The sequence below is a fragment of the Cryptotermes secundus genome, unplaced genomic scaffold (genome assembly GCF_002891405.2).
Source record: "Cryptotermes secundus unplaced genomic scaffold, Csec_1.0 scaffold614, whole genome shotgun sequence".
Taxonomy (NCBI): Eukaryota; Metazoa; Arthropoda; class Insecta; order Blattodea; family Kalotermitidae; genus Cryptotermes; species Cryptotermes secundus.
The window spans coordinates 1,032,830-1,041,412 of NW_019728501.1; the positions used below are offsets into that span (position 1 = coordinate 1,032,830).

At 43.0% G+C, this 8,583-nt stretch overlaps 1 protein-coding gene across 6 annotated transcripts in view; it reads right to left on the reverse strand.

Annotated features, from left to right (window-relative positions):
• LOC111865222 (ephrin type-A receptor 4-A) overlaps positions 1–8,583 on the reverse strand; it is a 550,534-nt gene that overhangs the window by 536,865 nt on the left and 5,086 nt on the right. The gene's annotated exons all lie outside the window — the stretch shown is intronic.

Here is an 8,583-nt window from a genome sequence, read left to right on the forward strand (position 1 = left end):
CAGAGGGAAGGTGACGACTTCCTTGGAAGGATCGTCACTCTGGACGAAACTTGGGCTCGCTCATACGAACCGCACTTGAAGCGACAATCAAATAAATGGCAGCATCCTGGCTCTCCTCGTCCAAAGAAAGTGCGCCCTACGCAAAGTAATGTGAAGGCGATGTTCATTGTGGCATATGACACTGATGGAGTGATACTGCACCACACTATACCTCAACGACAGACAGTAAACGCTGCCTACTACTGCAATTTCCTGCATAATCATCTTCGTCCAGCACTCAGGAGAAAGCAACGACACTTGTTGGCAACGAACCCCATCATCCTTCATGACAATGCAAGGGCTCATACTGCTGACGCTGTCAAGGATCTCCTTCGCTGCTGGCGATGGGAGATACTGAAACATCCGCCATACTCACCCGACATAAGTCCGTGCGATTATGATATTTCACCAAACTGAAAGAACCATTGCGAGGGACACGTTACAACACAAGAGAGGAGATTATTCATGCTGTAGGGCGATCACTGCTGTGCATCAACAGAAGTGGACGCGCTGATGGTGTACGACGCCTTCCACAAATTTGGCAGAAGGTGGTACACATGGGGGGGTGGCGATTATATTGTAGGAATGTAAGTGTGTTTACCTCAGGTAATAAAGTCATTTCAGAACTATAGAAGTGTTGCCACTACTTTTTATCCGACCTATGTATATATATATATCTGATTCGGGAGCAGTTACATTCAAATGCAAATTATTTATAAACATCCACTTCATCTGAGTTAATGACGTTTGTCCAGTCCGTCATCAGTGCGGCCTACTGCGCCGGCGTTAAACCCAGACACAGCCATAGCACAAAGCTCTATTAATTACAGTTCCTTTTAAGTGATCTTGTTACTGCCTATGCAACCACCGCCAAGTTAAGACACCCGACCTTTCTGTTTGCTCATAATGACCTCATCCCTCAACAGGTACGATACGTATGAATGCGCTATGATGGGTAACAAATGGAAAATAATAAATCATTTCCAGCATAGAATTGCAGCGTGGTTCCGACTTGTTCCTATTCCCCATACGGCACAGCGTGGAGATTCGAGACAGCATGTCCTGAGGCAATGGATAATGTAAGTGCAGTCCATGGTCGGAGTTATGGCCGGATTTTTTGTGGGTATGGTTGGTGAACCTGTGTGATCGCATTGTCTTAAACATGTCAGGTGGGATAGCTCAGTCAATAGAGTGAGTGAGTGACTGGGTATAAGCTGAGCGCCAAGGTTCGACAATGACTCTTGAAGCAGAGTTGAGTCTTAAATACAAAGCAATGTTTACCACCACCGCACGGAGACTGCTGCTGTATCCTAAACATCAACCCTATTACATTTTACTGATATAATAAATACAATTATACCGCGTAGCGGTAAAGCTCTAAACCCGTATCCGGGAGGCGTTCAGTTCGATTCTCGGGCAGGATATCACCTGCTCCATGATATTTAGTTATTTTCCGCAATCCTCCAAGCAAATGCCCGCGTAATGCCTCCATGCGAACACGACCCGCTATCGGCTCACAGATGGCGGTGAGGCTGTCAGCCTTACGTGCCCGCCGCCCTTTTGTCCACCAGTAAGATTCCTGGTACTCATTTCTGTTAGAGGCTGAGTCAACCCCAGGGCCTTAATGCGGCTGGAAGGGTTAGGTCAACTGAAGAATCCAACTACCTCATCTTAGTATTGCCGTAAACAGTATCGCACTATTATCATTTTTCTGAAAAAATCAGTTATCAAACAAACAAAATTTGTTGTGCCTTATATAAAGTTCGTAATAAGAGCACTTCTCACATTGTTTCTGATATGTTTGGGTTGTAAAGCGCACTCCACCCCGCCCCACCCGGCACAATCTCAATTATAAACGGACCTCTACTGTTCAAACGGGTTTTAATGTAAGGGAATTCTGAATCCGTGAATACTGTATAGTACAGTACAGTACTGAAACAATGGTAGTAATGTTACTTATTCATATGTTCCAATTAACAATACTATTGGGGCCGCTGTAACAAGTGAAAGGACGTATACTGTAATGAATGCGTACTGTTATATGGTTGTTACACTTCTTTGTGCATGGGCACAATAGAAGGTCTAATGTCTTATAACTGATATTGTTGGGTTCATTATGTATTTTGACAAGTTTTGATGTGGACAAGACGAATGGCATAAACAGCTACCGATTGCATTAAGCTGTCAGCTACATCGACACAAGATAGCGCGAAACTGAAGAGAAGACACGTGATGCTTCATCTGTTTTGTGGTGCACCAACTGCAAGCATTAACTACTATCGAAGACTGGCCTAATTTAAAATTTAACTCCAGGCCTTTCAGGCTGCTAACAAGGAAAAAATTCACCGTCATTTTTCAGTTGATTCAAATTACATGTTCGGTATGGCGAATCTGGTGATCGCACGGTATCGTTTTGGTAATGTTAGGAACCCAATAAACGTTGGTAGTACGATAATTGTTGGAAATAGAATATAATGATGTAACAATGACAACGTAACAGTCGAAATCACTGTCACAGAGCTGTTTCAGATACACAGTAATAACAGATGTGGAAACTTGTCTGCAGCAGAACACGAAGGACAGTGAATGAGATGTGCAGAAGGGAAAAGTACGCGTTTGAATGATTTTGCGAACCACATTTTGCCCCCTCATAATATTAGGTATGTACATTCATTTTCAGTGAATAAAGCTACGAAGAAAAGTTCCTGCTCTTTTAAGATCATAAAATTTCAATGGAAAACTTCTTCAGATAGCATTCTGTATGATTTAAAGAATCATGGAATTAATATAAAAACAACTTTATTATAATTATGAAACAGTTTTGGTGTTAATGTATGCGTGCCCTCTGTCATTGTCCGAAAACATAAAAATTAGAATATACAAAACTATAATTTTGCCTGTGGTTCTGTATGGGTGTGAAACTTCGTCTCTGACATTAAGGGAGGAACATAGACTGAGGGTGTTGAGGAGAATATTTGGACCGAAGAGAGACGAAGTGACAGGTGGTTGGAGAACTTGTATAATGAGGAGCTTCATAACCTGTACTCTTCTCCAAGTATAATTAGAAGTATCAAGTCAAGGAGGATGAGATGAGCAGGTCGTGTAGCACGAATGGGGAATAGGAGGAATGCATATAGAATATTGGTGGGAAAGCCAGAAGGAAAGAGACCACAGGGAAGACCAAGGCGTAGGTGGGTGGACAATATTAGAATGGTAGGATGGGATGGTAAGGTTTGGATAGATCTGACTCAGGACAGGGACCAGTGTACGGGTCTTGCGAACACGGTGATGAACCTTCGGGTTCCATAAAATGCTGGGAAATTCTTGAGTGGCTGCAGAATTGGCGGCTCCTCCAGAAGGGCTCAGCTCCATCAGTAAGTATTCCTAGGCCTAATTAAGCACCACGCCACAATGAAACATCGTGGAGTGAAGATTTAGCTCCACTGTTCTTAAGTTCCTGGCACTAAATGGAGGCCAGTGGCCAGCTTCAAGCACATCTCGAAATGTGTGCAGATTTTCAGCGGTGGGGGAGTAGGACCGGGATTCCCTGTGACTAAAGATGGAAGGAACTGGTTTAGGATCTTGTCACATGGATTCGCTTTCAGTTGCCCATACGACAGTTCTTACGAGGGGGTTATTCTGCGAGATATCTCTCAAAAATTCAAACTGCACTGTTCGCTATCCACCCCTTACAAATCTACCTCCAGCTTCAATAAAAGTCTAAGATAGTGGTAAGGTAAAGCTATCCCTGTAACATGCCGTGAAGGGCCACAGGGTTGTCATACGTCGAGGCTTCCACATTTTCTAGACAATCGGCTGATAGATGGTGGTGAGGTTGTGAGTCTTACGCGCCGGCCGCACTTTATCCCCCCCCCCCAAGAAGATTCCTTGTACTCATTTCTGTTAGAGGGCGAGTCGACCCCATGGCCATAATGCTGCTGGAAGGATTAGGTAAGTTGCAAAAAAAATCTATGATATCGGGAATACAACCCACGGCCTTCCGGCTTGTAGCATAGGGCCTCAACCAAATTGATTACCTCCAACTAGTGCCGAGGTCAGAAAAACGTGGGTCTATACATCCACTCCCCAATACGCCTTCATGACGTAGTGCTTAATTAGTTAAGCACAGGGACAACTTTGCCTTTACCTGATGACGGAGACTGATATCCGATAAATGATTCAGGCTAACGCTATTTTGCACACGTGCGTTACTGCGTCTGGACAGTGTAAGGTACATGTCACTTCTTCTCAGTTCCTGTGTCTACGTTACTTTCACCGTTTTGCAATAAGCACAACAAAGTGCTCAATTTTTATATGCAACTACATAATAGGTCACTGACGAGGAAAATTTAACGACACTCAGCTGCAGCAGATACCCGTCTTAACCGAAGCATGCTCAATTCCTAACTTAAATATCTAACGGCTGGGCATGATCGGCTTTCCAAGCTCAGATCCCCACTCCAGCAGTACCGCTTAATATTCATAGCTGGGTTACAAAGTGCCCATGATATAATACCACAAAGCTGATTTCGCTGTCACTAAGACAAGATTGTTCAAATACCAAATTTCAGTATTTCGCGCAGTTAGGATCTGAAAGTTGTAATCATTTGCATCTAACAATATAGACCTGTCACTCTGACTCCACTGTCCCTGTGAATTATTTGGAACAGCTGCCTGCCTCAATTACAATTCGCATCCAAGGTCCTACTCATTTTAATGTAATGCATATTCCGCGCGTCACTGCTCGTAATGTGTTATTTGAATTCCAGTAAGCCCACTACATTTCTGCTACTCTGTACTATACAGCATGTCTCATCCAAATTTTCAGCCATATATGGCTTTCAAGTAACAACAGCCATCAATGTCATCCACAAAAAAACAAATACTGCTATTTTCAAATTAAAACTACAAATTTTGTAAAGTGAAAATTTTCCAAACAAAACAAAAACGACAGATTTAAATAAAGCTTAATTCAGAATCAAATGCATTTCCTGGTTCTGAATTAGTCGTTATCTAAATTCGTTTGGTGGCAATAAGGGTAGTATTTTTAAACTCTGGGGCTTATATCTGCTTCTAGAAACTGTAAATATTTCTGACAACCTAATTATGAGGGATGTCCATTGTGTAAGGTTCCCTGGCCTGTAACGTTTGTTAATCGAGCACTACCACTTGGTAGTGGTAACATGAAGCAAATGGCCGGTTCCACAATAACGAAGACGCAGAAATGGCTGCTGATGAATGCTTGCGAATGCAAGGGGCCCGATCTCTACCGCGGCGGAATTTTTAAAAACGTGCAAAGATGGAACAAATGCATCAATGCGGTAGGCGGTTGGGTTGAAAAATTATTATATATTTTAACACTGTAATAACAAGAGCCGTGTTAGCGCAGTCGATATAGCGACTGGCTACAGACTGGATGACCAAGGGATCGGAGTTGAGTCCCAGAGGGAACAAGAATTTTCACTTCATGTCGTCCAGACCGGCTCTGTAACCCACCCAGCCTATCCATTGGGTACAGGGGGTTCTCCCCGTGGCGTAAAGCAGCCGGGTCGTGAAGCTGACCACTCGCCTCCAACTAGTACCAAGGTCTAGAAAACGTGGGTCTATACATCCACTACCCATACGTCTTCGTGGGGTAGTGCTTAATTAACTAAGCAAAGGGACAACTTTTATTTTATTTTTAATTTGTGCGGCCTAGGAAACCTTACTTATATAACAGCCTTCGTATTTGTTGAAATTTTACGCAAGCATGAAAACTGTAAGTTATCGGTGCGAAGCAATTCAATTAAGTTTTCTGCAGTACCGTAAATAATTATTTACGGTACTTACGGTATTTACGGTAATCGATTACAAGTTGCATGTGCAGTCTCAGACGCCTACGGTCCTCTCAGACCACTTGAACTCTAGGATCCTGGAATCGATGCCACTCGGGGAATATATGTTCGTCCTGTGATGGGCTGATCCCCGATCCTAGGAATTCAGCCACAAGTATAATGGACTGTTTCACAACTGATTCTGAACCCACACGGGTCAGTAGTTAAACGTGTTACAGCTGTAATAGATAATGGACTGACTGACTGACTGACTGCTGACTGAATTGCTGCTGGTCCTCGCCAACACAGTGATTCTTGGTTCCAATTCCACAGGACTCGTGACCATATTTTACTCTCTCACGGCTCTGGGAGCCTTCAGATAATTCGTGGCTCAGATAATGAACTAAATAGGTTGCAGTCCTTTTATACACAGGCATGCACGCAGGCGCGCGAGGACGGAAACGCAAACAAAGACGATGCACATTCAACGGACTACATGGCTTTACATCCCAGGACCCAAAACGTTTTATTATACTGTGATATGTAAATCCACTGATAGGCAACGCCCGTAACACACGGCCAACAATACAGAAGTGTTTTCTTTACGTCCGTGCAGCTTGTGCATGCGCAATGGCGTCATACAACACTGTGATGCGATCACGTCACGTGTTTTCTGTGCGTGGTCCGTACCGAGAGGATATAGGAGAATATGAAAATGGGAATTCAGTTCAGCTGTCGGTAGGCGATAGCAAGGGGAAGTTCGTGGTTGAAGAATTAGAAGTTTGCCTGTGAAGACTGTGTATGATTAGAAGATTTAGTCACAGTGAGACTGCTCTAATTCCGCTATCAAGAGCTAACTAGTGAATACTGAGAATCCTAATGCGTTTGTAACGATGGCCTGTAAATTGTCTAAGTCTGCGATAGTGCAGTATTGATTGTGATTAACAGAGATTGTAGAAGAGGTTAATAGATCCAATCACCAATCCAAACCCCGTCAACAAATCACTAATACACGTGACTATACATACATACACGAATGCGTCATTACATACATGCATATGTACGTACCGTACGCGCATGCTTTATATACGTGCATACACACATATGCACACGCACATGNCACAACACTGTGATGCGATCACGTCACGTGTTTTCTGTGTGGTCCGTGCTGAGAGGATATAGAATATGAGACTGGCAATTCAGTTCAGTTGTCGGTAGGGGATAGCAACGGGAAGTTCGTAGTTGAAGAATTAGAAGTTTGCCTGTGAAGACTGTGTATGATTAGAAGATTTAGTCACAGTGAGACTGCTCTAATTCCGCTATCAAGAGCTAACTAGTGAATACTGAGAATCCTAATGCGTTTGTAACGATGGCCTGTAAATTGTCTAAGTCTGCGATAGTGCAGTATTGATTGTGATTAACAGAGATTGTAGAAGAGGTTAATAGATCCAATCACCAATCCAAACCCCGTCAACAAATCACTAATACACGTGACTATACATACATACACGAATGCGTCATTACATACATGCATATGTACGTACCGTACGCGCATGCTTTATATACGTGCATACACACATATGCACACGCACATGTATAATTTGTAGGTGGAATATGGGACATGGGCCGCGAAAGTTGCAACTCAGAACTCATGGTGTCCAAGTTCAATACGCCTACACCCGATACCGGACCACACAACTGTTCAGGCTGGTCTTCAATAGCAAATTCCGACGTGAACTGAACCAAAACGTGCAGTTTTACACTAACAATGCTCACAGTATACAAACAACACTGAGCTATTTTATTTAACAATGAGAGATGGAATGTCCAATTGAAGCTCCAAATATTTCGCAAAGAAGGGTCATTTTACACGGAAAAAAGAGGGATAAAACAGTATAGCAAACAGTTTTAATTATTCAAATGGTTTAAATTGTTTAGGAATTGTGTTGCTGTCAAAATGCCACACGAGGGAAATTCTACCCCATTACCGTTCTAGGGAAGACTTAAACAGCTGTCAGACGAATTAGCAAAATGTCAAACGACTGTGCGTGCTGATATGTATTAAAAGAGGTCGAGAATGCTTTTAAATTAACACTGTGCTGAAATCGTTTCAGGCTGTACATAAGGAAGCTTTCTTTCAACTGCTGGCACTGAAAGAAGGTATGCAGTTTCTTCAGCCTATGCAGGAAATATAAAGGAATCCTATAGGACCGCCTCTGTGGTCTAGTGGTCAGAGTTCCTGGCTACAGGTCCGGAGATCCCGGGTCTGGAACGGGATCCACTCAGCCTCGTGAGGATAACTGAGGAGCTACATTAATGGAAAAGTAGCGGCTCCGGTCTAGAAAACCAAAATTAACGACCGTGGGGATTCGTTGCGCTAACCACGCGACACATATTATCCGCTAAAGATGGCACTAACTTCGCCGACAAGCGGTCGCTCGGTCGGTATAGCTCGCTTGCGGACTGAAGTCACGGAGTTATAAGAACTCGATAACACTTTGTATCTTGTTTCTGTTCGTCGTATTAACCATGAAATGAGTCGAGGCCGCACTTGAGAATCGAAGAATAACATTACATTATCACTGCAAAACCTTGATAACATTCAATTAGGACAACTGACAGCATCGTTAGAAAAATACTTCAATAGAAATACCTACGTAAATACCAAATATATATATAACCTGAAGAAATCCATCTGAACTGCTCCGCACTATCAACCCAGATTCCAGTG